This window comes from Zingiber officinale, chromosome 1A (assembly GCF_018446385.1).
Source record: "Zingiber officinale cultivar Zhangliang chromosome 1A, Zo_v1.1, whole genome shotgun sequence".
Lineage (NCBI taxonomy): Eukaryota > Viridiplantae > Streptophyta > Magnoliopsida > Zingiberales > Zingiberaceae > Zingiber > Zingiber officinale.
Window position 1 is genome coordinate 166,705,432 of NC_055987.1, and position 16,310 is coordinate 166,721,741.

The 16,310-nt window shown below is 36.9% G+C and overlaps 1 non-coding gene and 1 pseudogene across 1 annotated transcript; both read right to left on the bottom strand.

Annotated features, from left to right (window-relative positions):
• Positions 1 to 49: 49 nt before the first annotated feature.
• The window catches only part of LOC122038331, a 52,845-nt pseudogene continuing 36,584 nt past the window's right edge, over positions 50 to 16,310 (bottom strand).
• Positions 8,027 to 8,133, bottom strand: LOC122039306. Its single transcript, XR_006128156.1, has one exon. It is a non-coding gene; the product is annotated as a small nucleolar RNA R71 (small nucleolar RNA).

Sequence of the window (16,310 nt, forward strand, 5' to 3'; positions counted from 1 at the left end):
GGTTTTTCTTCCAAGTCTGATCCTATCGAATGTCTAAACCAGTGTCACATGGATACACATTAATCTTACAGTGATCCTTAGAATTGCTACATCACAATATTTATCTGCGGGTTTAGAATGATCCACCAGGAAATTGAAACCTAATTGAGGCACATGCGGTGCACATAAATTCTAAATCATAAACAACGAGGTAGATAACACAACAAAATACAAGTCTAAGATCAACTGTATTACGGAAATCCTGAGGGAAATTGTGGCGGTAGAAGACCATGCTTCAAAAAACCTTGTATGATTAGCATCGAGCTGAAGGTGATCCATGTTCAGCGTTGAGTTGTATGATAGCAGACAAATTGCGTGCGATGTTAGCGCGCTTCAAACGCTTCTGCCGGTATCTCCAAGCCACTTGAATGCGTGTAGCAGCCATCTTTCTCCAATAGCTTGATTCATACCTGAAATTGAAATAATAAGGCATTAGGCAATCTTAGATGCTATACTTGCACAAAATATAATATAATATGGTGTATGCCAATCTACCAAGCCTCATCTCGAAAACAAATGGAGGCTATTGAAACTGGAATTGAATGGAATCACACATTCTTATATTCACTATCACTGTCAAAGATTACCAAATGTGGTTCTTCATCCTAGCACGTTTATATGGTGAATCAGCTTTTATGAACCTCAAAACACCAAGAAACAAGAGGAAAAAGAAACATTTTTGAACCATGATGTCTTGTAGACTCAAATATGCAGAATTATGTTACAAAAACAAATGCACATTACCTAATAGCTGCTTGCAAGCGTGGGTTTCTCAAGAACCGGGAGAACGATTTAATGACTTCTTCTATATCGGCAACATCGAGTGCAAAAGCTTCAACATTAGTTAGACATCTAACAGTTCGAGTTGAAAACAGTTGCAATGCTGGGAAATGGATTTTGTCTCCCTCTGCAACGAAGCACAATCCAAGAACATGATTTCAGTGAACCTATACACATAATACAAGAGGTAAAAAACTTCACAATGCTAATTCCACATGGAACAGGGTTATGTATCCTATTTATGAATGAGATTAGCAACTTACCCATCGGACAGTTATTAGATATTACAATTTGAGAAACTAACAAGGGTGATTCCATGTATGCCTTTTCATTCTCAGGAACTATTTACCAAGTAAGGCTTTTTTGAGATTTGGAGCTCTACTAATCTATTATGCACTTCTGAAGAATTATGCAAATATATAACAGGTAAGGGGTTATTTATAATATTCTTATTTATCAACAATATCCATTGGTACAGAGGGCTGCTTAAGAATCTTTGAGGGCTGGTGGGAAAATTCCGTGGGACCGAGCTGGTCACCCCAGGCTCGACGTTACCCAGCCTGGTTAATCTTTTTTTTTTTTACTTTAAGATTTTTTTGAGGAGGAAAGAGCTACCTCCTCACTCATGTCCCTCTCTGTTCTAGATCTTTCACGCGTTTAGGTAGAAGGCGCTAGCTAGGGTTCCTTGAAGAAGAAAACTAACTTTCCCCTCACAATATATAAAGTTTATTACTAAAAATTTTAAAGTTTAAAACATTGTAAGGCCCTTCTATGCTACCTATTAAACCACATAATATTGCAACTATAATACCTGATTGCAACAACCTAAATATTTGAAGTGGTCATACCTCTATTTACTGAAGTGTGCTCAAGATACCACATAAGGAGCTCCTCGCCACATACATCACCCTCTGCTAAGAAAGTTATGCATCCCTCTGCCGTAATACTTTCCAATTTACCACGGATTATGAAAACCATCTTTTTAACTAGCTCTCCCATATTAAAGATGTCACTTCCTCTAATGTACAGCTTTTGCTTTGACTTCTCATACATGGCATTTAACATTGGTTCACCTATTTCGGTGAAAATGCGAACCTGAAATCAAATCATGTTCTTCATTCTCCTGCTTGAGTACGCGAAGTGGAAACATGGATGGTTTCTGAAGCAATAAGTTATGGCAATTTGATTTATGATGAAAATAAGACAGCTTACAGATTTAAATGTAGAAAATCATTTAAAAGAAATTTTTTAGCCATCTACATGAAGATAAAAGTTAGGGTGGCATCTACTTTCTTTAGTTGCAAGCTAACCAACTATAGTTTTACTAACCTTTAGGCTACTTATAATTTTATTGAGAAACCCATAGAAATGGCCATGTATCTCTCTTTTTATGTCCTCTGGCAGATTTTCTAGCAACTGTTCTTCGTTAAGGCCATGAGTAGCTGCCCATGTAAATTGTTCAGCTTGTCTTACTTTCCTGCAATATGCAGAGAAATGGAACTGTCAAGCCAAAGATTCAATACAGTTGGAATAAATAAGCAATTAATTGACCAAAGAATATTCAAGGCAAAAAATAGCAAAGATCAATTCTCGGTTCTCAAAGTTATCTCCAATGGTCAAGTATAGTGCTATTTATTAAATGAATGGCTAATCACTTGTTCCTAATGTAAGTTATTAGGAAAGAGATCCATCTATAAATTCATGATTCAAGTTAAAATCTTTATCAAGAAGCCATCTAGGAAGATCTTTAAGAACATGCTACATTAGGTTTCGATCATGCTATTCCACCAGAGTTGGAAAGAGATATAAGTCTGGAAGTGGAAAGCATCACTATGGCAACCAATCCTAGTTTCACGGTAGCCTAGTTTTGTGAACAAAACCACATACACACACATCTTTAGGTCTTTCACTTCTCTCACCTTCCACAATAAGTCATTTTCAAGTGCTCTAACTCGTGATGATGCATCAGTGTTTGCCTGTTTAAACAATTCAATGGAATGTGGAAGCAATTGTAACTTGTGAGGAATCTCTCTTTCACTCACACATAATTAGGTCTTTCTCCTATCTCTTCTTTCATAAAAAGTCATAATTGTCAAGTGCCCTGAAGCTAGTGATAATGCATCCGTGCTCTCCTGTTTACACATTTCAATGAAATGTAGAATTACCTCCAACTGGTGAGGAATAATGCAAATAATTTTTACACTCCATATATTGGCTTCAAAGACCTATGCCAACATTCTTGAATCTTGTATCTGTTGTTTCCACTTTCCAGATTGTACAATATTCTTATTAGTATAGTAATTTTAAAGCAGCCTAAGACATTTCTCCTTCAAATGAGTCACACAGGATTATAAGAATAACTCATTCTGACCATCTGGTTTAATTTAACCATCAACTGTATGAACTTGATGTCATTCTGGGGTGTCACTGCCTGGGGTTAACGTCACCGCCATGCACTTTCCACCTGTGTACCTGTATTTACCTCCCTCCATATCCGTGGGACCGGCTCTAGGGGGGCCGCTGATGTGGCGGTTCCACATTTTTTTTGATGTCATTTTATATTGATTGAATTGGACCAATATTGGCCACAAATAGAAGATAACTTCCAATATCAAAGAAACACCATATTGTTTATGAGGATACTACAACATTGTTGGATGGTTGCATTATTTCGGTGAAGATCAAGTTCACAAGTGGGCAAATGAACTTTTGGTGGGATCAGTTCAGACAGCTTCATCCACAAATCAAATCACAGGGTCTGATTCCATTTAATTTATTTTAGCACCATTTGTAGTCTCCAGCCTGTGTGTTGGCTGGAATTGGTTTTATTAAGAAGACAATAAGAACCAGATAGAAATCAACCATAAAAACATTAGTCACTCCTATAAACCATAATTTTATTCGGAAAAAACTTATCAGGAACCCTTAGTAATATTCTTAAAGCTGACAAGAGATTTGAGTGAAAGGAGATAAAATTCATGCAACCATACACACAAGACAGGAATCTACTTTATTACAGAAATTAAGCAAAAGATTACAACTAAGTGCATACATATTGGTAAAAACCAAGTACAAAATTTGAGAGTTGGTAACAACATAGGAATTTAAGTCCCAAACCTTCTTAATGCTTCAGGTAATTGCCGAAGGCTCATCCATTGCTCAACATCACGTCGTCGAAGTTGCATTTCTAGTCTCCTTGATTAGCAAAAGGGAAAGATGTAAGCTTTTGTATAAAAAGTACAGATATTGCTTGGTTTTTAGTTTAAAATTTATGATACTAGAAACCAATTACTTTGACTTCTTTAATATTAAAAATTTGACTATCAGACACAAAAACTTTTACTAGATTATGCAATCCTCATAATTTAAACAGGATTGAAGGAAATGAAAATGCCAGGTTGCTTAATCACAAGCAATATTTTGCCAAAATAAAAGAGCTAATCTGGTCACTTGGAATTGATATCGCTGACCATTCAAACATTCATCCATCTGGTAACGATTCAACCATTTCATTACAGTCTCTGAAATGTGAAAGTTGCAAGACATCATCATCCACAAGGACTAGACATAATTAAAGTTCCTGTCCAAAACTTAACAAAGGCATAAAGAAGTTAATAATGGGGTCGCTGTTGTCAAGAGCAGGCGACAATCCACTGTGAACAGGCAAGATTTCTACATGATGTTTGCTCATTCACTACGTGGCAATCCACTCTCAGAAACTTCCACTAGAACGACTTAATTTTCCCTTCTAATAAATCTTGTGCGATATCATCCAACACATGCTAAATGAAGACTGAAAAAGTTATTATACTAAAAGAGGAACATCTTGACATTGGCAACTAATACCAAATAGTCTGACCTTATAATTGAACATATGGGATGCATATACTTAGACATCTCGATGGGAAATATCAATGAGTATATTGCAACAGATCACAAGGAAGATGTAAACGACATTATCATAAATACATAATGAAACATCTACTGTTGCAATGATTGGACAAGATCAAAAAACATTATGATCATCTACTACAAAAATATCCCTAGACCAAAGCAGATTAATAGATTAATAAGAAACACTTTCCTCTTAAAAATAATGACCACAAGAGACTTTGGAACTGATTAAAATAGCAGGAGTATTGGTGGATTTTTACCTTCTACCAAGAGACTGGAGAAAATTTTGCATATTCCCAATAAGCAAGGCAAAAAGAAGCAGCCCCAATCCAACGATCCCCATAGTGAACAAAACTTCCCCCACAACATAACTTGGAACTTGATTACCCGCTAAGGTACTTATTTGCTAGGAAAACAAATAAAAATTTAAACATATTGGATAACAAAGGGCAATTTCTGCTTATGCTCATAAACATTCAAATTTCCAGATGAATCATATATAAAGATGTCACCAGTTAATAAGCAAATAAAAACTAATCATTAGTGTAATGAGGAACACTGAAACAAGATAGTGAAGTTATAAATTTTAACAATGAAAAAGGAGAATCTTCTCTTAACCAAAACTTACTACATTTGGAAAGAATCTATGAACAACTTGGTAATATAAATTTGGATTAGGAATAAAATTAATAAGCATGTCAAATTTGGCATAGAAGCTGAATATTCCATTTTTTTTCTCAGGTTTTACATTTGGAAAAACTACTATATTATTAAAATGCAGGTGTTTCATATTTTGCATCTAGGACTTAAGCTATATTTACTCAGAAGGGAAGAAAGAAATCAAAAGGATCAGAAAGAAAGGAGGAGATAAAAGAAAGAGAGGATGGAAACCATCATAAAGATATTAGATTGTATAATAGAAAATAGGGAGAGGTATAATCCTAAACTATGCAAGTATGATTTTACCTATTCTTCCCACCTCTTTTCCACTTCACTTGGTGCACCATAGAGCTCTACTTTAACACCAGCAAAGCCATGTGCTACCATTAGCAACACTGTTGGCACCATGTGGGCACTCGCAACTAGCACTTTTGTTGGCACATGCAGCTTGCCTTCGGTTCATGTGAGCAGCACCGCATTAAGGATCACAGATGACATCAATGACTTACCTTCTGTTAAGTAATTCGGCACCCATGGAGAAGAAAAGAAAGAGATGGGGACTTCAAACATTTGAATCTCTCTATTAGTTTCTTCATACTATGGCAAAAGATTGATTTGAAGGAAAAAAAAAACGTATCACTTCTCATATTCTTCCATCTCTTTTCTCAACATTTTCACCACCTCTCTTCCTAAAATCTTCCCTAATTTTTTTCATCATCCCCAAATTCTCTCCAAGTATATAGGTGGTGTGCGTATTTTATATAGGGTTTTTGATATGATTTGACACACCTTTTGACCTACTTTGCATGTATATATTTCATGATATTATATCTTTATGCTACGTTTCGATATTTTCCTATTTTGAAACACTGCTCTTGTGTATATTTTGTGACAGGGCGCAAAAAGGAGCGAAAACGAAAGTTGAAGATCATGCTTGGAGGCTTCTTACCTTGACACAGGTGCCCGTGCCTGTCGGCGCGACCATGTTTCGATTAGCACATTCAACCGAAGGGCCTATGCCAGCCAGCACGGGCCGTGCTCAAGCAACCGAACCAGCCACTGTCACCCATGTCCGTAGGCACAGTCCGTGGCTGCCCTCACTTGAAGCCACTGAGCCCAACACGGGAGCCCGTGCCGCCCGGCATGACCCGTGTCGCCTGGCATGACCTGTGTCGAGCAATCACTCCTTGGCCTATATAAGTCAACCATGCCTCTTTGATTGGGGATGTGGACCTCGGGTCATCCAAGGGCCCCAAGGAAGTTTCAGGAGGTGTTCTAGAGCCGATCCAACGTCATTTACATGAGGAAAGAAGAGCAAGCGTAGCTTGGAGGAGGATTCATCACATCGAGCCTAAACTTTTTAAAAAGTATTTCTGAACTTCATTCGAATTGTAATCAATTTGAACATGTTTTGTCAATGTAACCCCGTCTCTATAGGGTAAACACTTAATTTTAGGATTAGGGATTAGCCCTTTATGATGTAAACACTATTCTGTATAATCTATGCATGTTTGATCTTTCTATTCCTATGATTTGTTGATTAGTGGCCCGGATCTACTATGTAAACACGATCTCAATGCCAAAAGCACGAGATTCGTATCCCATGGGGATTCGGGAATGAATCGAGAGGAGAATCCAATCCTCTAACCCATAGACAACCGAGATGGGGAGAGTCAGCTACGAGAGTAGATTAGTATGCCACGAGGAACCCTAGGCTGACATAGAGTTTAATGGATCAATCATAATTCATCATCTCACAGTAGGAGAAGGGTCATTTGGGGTTCGTGGGATCTCTGAAAGTAGGTGATAATTGGAATTGATACGCCAGTGTAGTTCTAAAAGTTTACATCGGATACAAAGGTTAGGTTAGTCTATCTACACAAATCACCACAGAGAATAGGAATTCAAACAAAGGTCAAGTATCTACACAAATCACCACTGAGAATAAGAATTCAAACAAAGGTCAAGTATTTACTAACAATGTGGTAAAACCGAAATGCTAGAATTGCTTTCACTAATTACCTTCTATTGTCTTTCCTCTGCCTTTCTACTGCCTACTTGACCTTGCATTCTCTTCCTTTCACTCTATTCTTGTCACCATTTCTCATTTATGAAACTCTACACCCACGATTAGTCTAGACTGTCAAATTTGGATAGTAGGCTAGTACTTGATTACCAGACCTATAAATTCAATCTTTTATTACATGACGGCACAACCGTGCACTTGCGGTTTGCACACATCAAATTTTTGGCCTCGTTGCCGGGATTGGTTTTGATTGATATTAGCTAAAATCCAGATTGGCTGGATTAGACTGTTTCTTTACATAGTTTTATATTTGTTTTCATTTGTTTACGTCTATTTTTAACTCTGTTTCTGTCCTTTTTAAGAAAAATTGTAATATATTGGTACAATAATTCGGAGGAACACCTTTAGAAGATCCATGTCGGCATTTGAATCGTTTTTTAACATGTTGTAACACAATAAAGAGAGGATGGGGTTTCTGAAGATGCAATCAGATTAATAGGATTAAGTTTCTCTTTAACAAGCAAGGCTAGTGATTGGTTACACTTGCTCCCACCAGGAAATATCATTACTTGGGGACAGATAGAGAAGTGTTTTTGTAATAAATATTTCCCACCAACTAAGACAGCAAAATTGAAAGGTTAAATCATAAACTTCCAACAAGCAGAAGAAGAATCATTGTTTGCAGCATGAGAAAGACTAAAAGGGTTATTGGTACAATGCCCTCATCACGGTCTTGAAGAGTGGTTCATAATTCATTTATTTTATATGGGGATTTCTAAAACCACTAGGATTTAATTAGATTTGGCGTCAGGAGGTTCTTTGATGAAGACGAATTTGGAGGAAGCCTATTCACTTATTAAGTGACATTAAATCTAAGCCTATGTGGGGAAGAGATAAGAGAGATCCCCTCCTATAGAGGCGAAAAAGATATTAAGACTGCCACATGATATGTAGCCACACATAAGGTGATCCCATAAAAAGATTTGAAGCAAATAAAGCAAAATGTTCCGGTTATGAATAGTTAGATTACTCAAATCAACATCACCCTATACAAGGAGAATATGTTAGGCAAGTCAGATCACCAAAAGAGAAAGGGTCCGAAACTTGGAGGAGAATTTCACACTGGGGTAATCTCACAAAAAAGAATGTTGTAATTGTCGAGTTATGCAAAATTCCTAAAAGATGCGTTGACTTTAAAAGGTAAGTTTGAGGAACAAAGTATTGTAGCACTATCTAAAGAATGCAACGCTCTAATACAGGATGACCTACCTCTCAAATTAAAAGATCCCAGGAGTGTTTCAATATTTCTATTGGTGATATCAATATTGACATAGCCATTTGTGATTTGGGATCTAGTGTGAGCCTCATGCCACATGCATTGTTTAGAAGAATTGAACTGAATAAATTGAAACCTATAAATGTATCCTTACAGTTGGTGGATCACTAAATCCAGCATCCCTTAGGGATAATAGATGATGTGCCAGTAAAGATCGAAGGATACATGGCATTGGCAAATTTTATAATATTGAACATGGACAAAGACATGCAAATTCCCCTTATATTAGGGAGACATTTTCTAGCCACAAATGGGGTTGTTATTATGTTAAAAACCATTAACTCTCATTATTGATAGGTGAGGAGAAAGTTGAGTTTGATTTATCTAGGACTATCTGACTACCTTCTGAAGTAGATACTTGTTGTAGAGTGGAGGTATTACATACATTTGTTTAAGAAAAGATCAATGAGGAATTATATCGGAAACAAGGAGTCATTGACTTATCATAGGGCATGAACAGAAACCCAAACCTATTCATGGTGGAAGAGAACCTTGAGAGTTCTGAATCAAGAAATGATGGAGAAATAAAGGCGAAAATCCCTCACGTTAAGCTGAAGCCACTTCCTTCAACCCTTAGATATGAATTTCTGGTACCGGGATCCACTTATCCCGTGATCATAAATGTTGATTTGAATGAGATAGTAACTCAGAGGTTATTAGAGGAGCTTAGACTACATAGGAAGGTCCTAGGATACACCATTGACGACATAAAAGGCATAAATCCATCTTATTGCATGTACCAAATTTTGCTTGAAAATAATTACAAATCTTTAGTAGAACTTCACAGACGGTTGAACCCAAAAATGAAAGAAATGGTTCGGAAAGAGGTATTGAAGTTGTTGGATGCAGAAGTGATCATTCCAATTTTAGATAATGAATGGGTAAGCGCAGTTCACATGGTCACAAAACAAGGTGGGGTAACCGTGGTTAAAAATAGAAATGATGAGTTGATCCCAGCTATAACAGTTACATGGTGACGAATGTGTATTAATTATAGAAAGTTGAACAAGGAAACTAAAAAAAGACCATTTCCCTTTACCCTTTATTGATCAAATGTTAGAACGATTGACCAACATTCACACTACTGCTATCTAGATGGATATTAAATATTCTATCAAATTCCAATTCACCCAAGTGACCAAGGGAAGACTACATTCACTTACCCATATGGGGCATTTGCTTATAGAAGGATGCCCTTTCGCCTCTACAATACTCTAACTACTTTCCAACAATGTATAATGGCTATTTTCTCGGACTTCATTGAGGATATAATCGAGGTCTTTATGGATGATTTTTCTATATACGATACCAATTTCGATTCATGTTTGACCAATCTTTCGAAAGTATTGAAGAGATGTGAAGATGTTAACTTGGTCTTGAATTGGGAGAAATGCTATTTTATGGTCAGAGAAGGGATAGTTTTGCGACACATGATTTTTGAGAGGGGTCTTGAGGTCTACAAAGCAAAAGTCGAAGTTATAGAGAAGTTACCTCCCCGACAAATGCAAAATGAGTACGAAATTTCCTTGGGCATGCTAGATTTTATCTGCGATTTATAAAGACTTCTCTAAGATTTCTAAGCCATTGACCAATTTACTTATAAAAGATGTTGATTTTAATTTTAACCTAGAATGTTTGGAGGCCTTTCATAGAATAAAGAAAGCTTTAGTGACAGCTTGGTAATGCAAGCTCTAAATTGGAATCTACCTTTTGAAATTATGTGTGATGTTAGTGATTTTACAATTGGGGCAGTGTTGGGATAAAGAAAAGACAAGAAGTTGAATGTTATATACTATGCAAGCAAGACACTTGATGATGCACAAGTAAACTATGTCACTACTGAGAATGACCTGTTAGCTGTATTATTTGCATTTGATAAATTCAGATCATATTTAGTGGAACCAAGGTGATAGTTTACACTGACCATGCAACAATTCGATATCTGTTAAACAAAAAATATGTAAAGCCCTGACTCATTCGATGGATTTTACTGTTTCAAGAGTTTGACTTAAAAATCAAAGATAAAAAGGGTCAGAAAATAATAGTAGCAAACCATCTCTCTCGATTGAACTAGGTTAAAATTGAGAGGAAAGATGACAATATACCGATCAATGATTCTTTTCCTGATGAGCAACTTTTGTCTATCAGAAGTTCAGGTGTTCCATGGTATGCAAACTAGCCAACTATCTAGCATGTGGGATTTCACCCAGGCCCTCTTATCAACAAAAGAGGAAATTTTTGGCGAATGCAAAATATTTTATTTCGGATGAACTATTCTTACATAAAAGATGTGCAGATGACATATATATAGGTGTGTTCCAGGTGAGGAGATTCATGATATCCTTCACCATTGTCATTTTTCAGCTTATGGTGGGCATCCAGGGCTATGAAACTGCAACAAAAGTTTTACAAGTTGAATTCTATTGGCATCACATATTTAAGGATGCTAAAAATTTTGTGATGGCATGTGATCGCTGCCAGAAGGCAGGGAACATCACGAAGAGACATGAGATGCCGCAAAATGCTATTTTAGAAGTAGAACTTTTTGGTGTTTGGGGTATGAATTTTATGGGACATTTTCCCACATCTGGGGTGAATTAATACATTCTGGTAGCCGTCGATTATGCTTTCAAATGAGTTGAGGCTATTGCATCTCCATCATGTTATGCTAAGACAGTTACTAATATGTTTAGAAAATTATCTTCCTCAGATTTGGAATTTCATGAGTAGTGATTAGTGATGGGGGATCTCATTTCATTAAAAAGAAGTTCATGAAGTTGTTGAAGAAATATAGAGTGAGACATAAAATAGTCATCCCGAACCATCCCTAAGCAAGCAGGCAAGTAGAAATATCAAATAAAGAGATTAAAAGTATTCTGGATAAGACAATTTTAACATCTCAAAAAGATTGGTCCCTTAAATTGGATGACGCACTGTGGGCATATCGGACAACTTATAAAACTCGCATAGGAATGACTCCGTTTCAGCTAGTTTATGGGAAGCTCTATCACCTTCCAGTGGAATTGGAGCATAAAGCTTATTGAGTCATTAAGTAAACTTTGATCTACAGATAGTTAGAGAAAAAAGAAAACTTCAATTGAATGAGTTGGAAGAAATCCGATAGGATGCGTATGAACATGCCAAAGCATACAAGGAATGAGCCAAACTATGGCATGACAAGCATATCATGAAAAAGAATTCCATGAGGGAGATTGGGTACTATTATTTAATTCGAGACTTAAACTTTTCCTTAGAAAATTGAAATCAAGATGGTCAGGGCCAAGTAGAGAAAGTGTATCCATTTGGAGCTGTGGATATTTGGAGAGAGACATCAAGGACATTTTAAAGTGAATGGACAAAGATTGAAGAAATACTATTCAAATATGCAAGTGGAGGAAGGCGAATCAAAATTCTACCTTGAATCGCCTAACTCAGATTGAAGGGAGTGGGTGAGTACTCAGACATTTTATTGTGAATACTTTTGTTGATGATATTTTAGTTATTTTTATAGTTTTTAGTTCAAGATAATTGTTAGCCTTATTTTGTTTCATGTTTAGGCTTGTTGATCTTTTGGCTTCGAAATGAAGCATAGCATGCATAGCATTGTCCTTTGATGCATGACTTTCATGATTTGTGTTTGGTGATGCCATGTGAATACATCCTCTCAATTTTGATGATTTATATTTTCCTATCTAGTAGTAAAATTATGCAGAAGTGGTGTTGAGTTGATTTGGTTTCACCATAAGTCTACTTGATAAGTCGACCTTTACACTTCACTTATGGTTTATTTCCGAAAGGTGGATTTAATACAATAGTCATGATTCATTGTATTGGACTAGTACCTTGATCCTTTCCTCAACATTTTGGTTAATAGACTATGCTTGGGTTGTGTTAGCCCATTTGGAAAAACCCAAATCCCATGTGAAAGAAAGAGAAGAAAATGGAAGAAAAATCAAGATACAATAAATATTTAAGTAAAATAAAAAGAAAAGAAAAGAGTAGCAAATAACGAGATAGAAAATAATTGTCGTGGGTGGAAAGGATAAAATGCCCCTTTGATACTGAGTTAGGTTAATGGGGAAACATTTATCCATTTCTCAATACAAAGCATGCCTTTGAGACCGTGTTGGGAAGAGGGGACGAACCTTGCGTATAGAAGGTAAGTGTCTAACGCTGGAAACCTTGAGAACACGATAAAATGACGACTTGACTAAGAAGGAATTTGAAACCTTAGGAACAAATCATGCACTGTCCACGTAACTAGCTTGTAGGCTTGGTGAAACTGATTGACTATCTTTGCTTTATAATGATACTATTTGATAGGATTAGATGAGTATATTGAAGTTAGGGAGAGGGTTATTCACATGCATTTTAGATATTTACTTGAGGACAAGCAAAGGATTGGTCTGAGCCTCTAAGGGATTTTGATATGCGTATTTTATATGGTTTTTGATACAATTTGACGCACTTTTTGACCTACTTTACATGTATATATTTCACGATATTATATCTTTATGCTTCGTTTCGATTTTTTCCTATTTCGGAATGCTGCTCTCGTGTATATTTTGTGATAGGGCATGAAAAAGAGCAAAAACGGAAATTGAAAATCAAGTTTGGAGGCTTCTTACCCTGACACGGGTGCCCGTGCTCGCCGGGCACAGGCCATGTTTCGATCTGCACATTCAACCGGAGGGCCCGTGCCAGCCACCACGGGCCATGCTCAAGCAACTGAACCAGCCATGGGCACCCGTGCCCGTAGGCATAGCCTGCGGCCGCCCTCGTATTGAAGCCGCCACGTCCAACACGAGTGCCGGTGCCGCCCTGCACGGCCCATGTCGGGCAATCGCTCCTTGGCCTATATAAGCCAATCACACCTCTTTGATTGGGGATTTGGACCTGGGGTCGTCCAAGGGCTCCAAGGAAGCTTCAGAAGGTGTTCTAGAACCGATCTAATGTCATTTGCATTAGGAAGGAAGATCGAGAGTAGCTTGGAGGAGGATTCATCACATCGAGCATGAGTTTTTCTCCTCTTTCTTTGAATTTTTGAACTTGATTCAAATTGTAATCAATCTGAATATGTTTTGTGGATGTAACCCTATCTCTATGGGGTAAATTCTTGATTCTAGGATTAGAGATTAGCCCTTTGTGATGTAAACACTATTCAGTATGATCTATGCATGTTTGATCTTTTTATTTCTATGTTTTGTTGATTAGTGGTCTGGATCTACTATGTAAACACGATCTCGATGCCAAAAACACGAGATTCGTATCTCACGGGGATTTGGGGATGGACCGAGAGAACACAATCCACCGACTCATAGACAACCGAGACGCAGAGAGTCAGCTACAAGAGTAGATCGGTATGTCGCGAGGAACCTTAGGCTGACATAGAGTTTAATAGATCAATCCTAATTCATCATCACACAGTAGGAGAAGGGTCATTTGGGGTTCGTGGGATCTCGTGATAGGGTCTCCTTAAGAAACCGATCTTTAATTTCAACCTCTCATAAAGTAGTCGATAATTGGAATTGATACGCCGGTATAGTTCCAAAAGTTTACATCGGATACAAAGGTTAGTCTACCTACACAAATCACCATTGAGAATTGGAATTCAAACAAAGGTCAAGTGTTTACTAACAATGTGGTGAAACCAAAATTCTAAAATTGCTTTCACTGACTGTCGTCTACTGTCTACCTGACCAACATTATCTTCCTTTCACTATTTTCTCTTCACCATTTCTCATTTAAAAAACTCTACACCCACGATTAGTCTAGACTGTCAAATTTGGATAGTAAGCTAGTACTTGATCACCAGTCCTGTGGATTTAATCTTTTATTACATGACGACACAACCGTGCACTTGTGGTTTGCACACATCAATAGGACTACATACTTTGTATTACATCCCTTAAAATGGATACAAACAAACACTCACAAGTTAACTCAACATTAATATATGGGTGATACGAGAAAAGAATCGATATAATATTTTTCCATGAAGAGAAAAGAAATAAGAACACAACAAATTTTATTTACAACCTCAAATAAAGACTTATTTTGATAATACTTGTTTGGCCTCTGTGCTTCCTAAGGCTTAAATTTACTTGTTACTCAGGCCAAGGAGATTTTGACTTCATAAAAGGAGTAAATACTATTTAGATTAATTAGTTATGCATGGTTTTGAAAAACCATTCGTGCTAGTTAGCATAAGCAAAACCTATCATTTCCTAGTCCAGCGACACTAAAAAAAATGTTTGATACTATCACCCTCATCTTCCCCTTGTCACATCTTCCCTAGTTGTTCAGATCAAGACTAGTGCGTCTTCCTACGTGTTGAGACTGACACTTTTCATGACTATGTTGAGACTAGAGGAGACCACTACGATGAGCTCTTCAGCATGACACAATTGGCGCCTTCTCAACAACACTTATATTGCCACCAATTAGGCATACCAGGTGCTCTCCTGCAGCTGCATGGCCTTGGCATGGGATGGACACCAACTCACTAAGCTCGGCAATGTTGGCACATTTCATTTCTATTGAGGACCAATACCTAGACATGAAGTGCCTTGTAGTTATCCATATCCAATATACGAAAAGACAACAAAAAAAGATTCTCAACTATTGTAGGGGAAAAAATACAATTTGATCTAAAAAGCACCAAGTTGAGCTAAACACCTACAAGCAACCAAGCTTTAAGCATAAGTGGGGCTCATCACAGCAAGATGCAACTGGCTTGACTTCTCATATATAGTTTGATGTTTTGTATGTCTACACACACAGACATATATAATCTCTATAGGAAATATTGTAGTTTAAGACTTCTTTCTTAACAAAGGATTTATTCCATTCTCAGAATTCTACCCAATCCCAAAATTTGAATTTCCAATTGCATTTCTTTAGTCCTTGATGATTGAACAAAAAGTCCATGAGGGGTGATAAAACAAGTAGACAACAGAACAGTAAGAAAACCAGAATTTAGACTCCTGGGTTTAACAAGATCATTAGAATTTCAAGCTCACAAGTTAATAGTCAATCTAGGGTTTAACAAGATATGTAATATTATTATTACTACAACCGTATAACTACTTGAAACTGGCTAGAAAATTTCAATTCAAGTACAACATATGTAATATTACCTGAAAACCCCAAAATAAAGCATAAATATATCTTCGTATAATGCTAGGTTGAGTGGTTAATAAAACAGCTTGTTCGTAGATCCCAAAACTAAAACTTCCATTATCAATGTCAAAGCAAGATGTAGAATTGGAATCATTAACCCACATTTGTCTTTGATCTGCAAGAACAAGTCCATCAACATCATCACGACCACAATCTATCAAAGTTCTACAATTTGGAAACGGTGGAGAAGTACAAGCAACCTGCAGACACTGATTTACTCTCTGGAAAAAAAATGAGGAAAAAAATGTAAACATTTCATTCTGTTAATGGTTACCAATTGGTGATAGTCTACAGGAAAGGTTTAAAGGCCACTATAGAGCAGAGGTTTGCAGCATTTTTTTTTAAAAACAACAAGAAAGTGTTAAATTATGCAAAAATTACAGGCTAATTAAG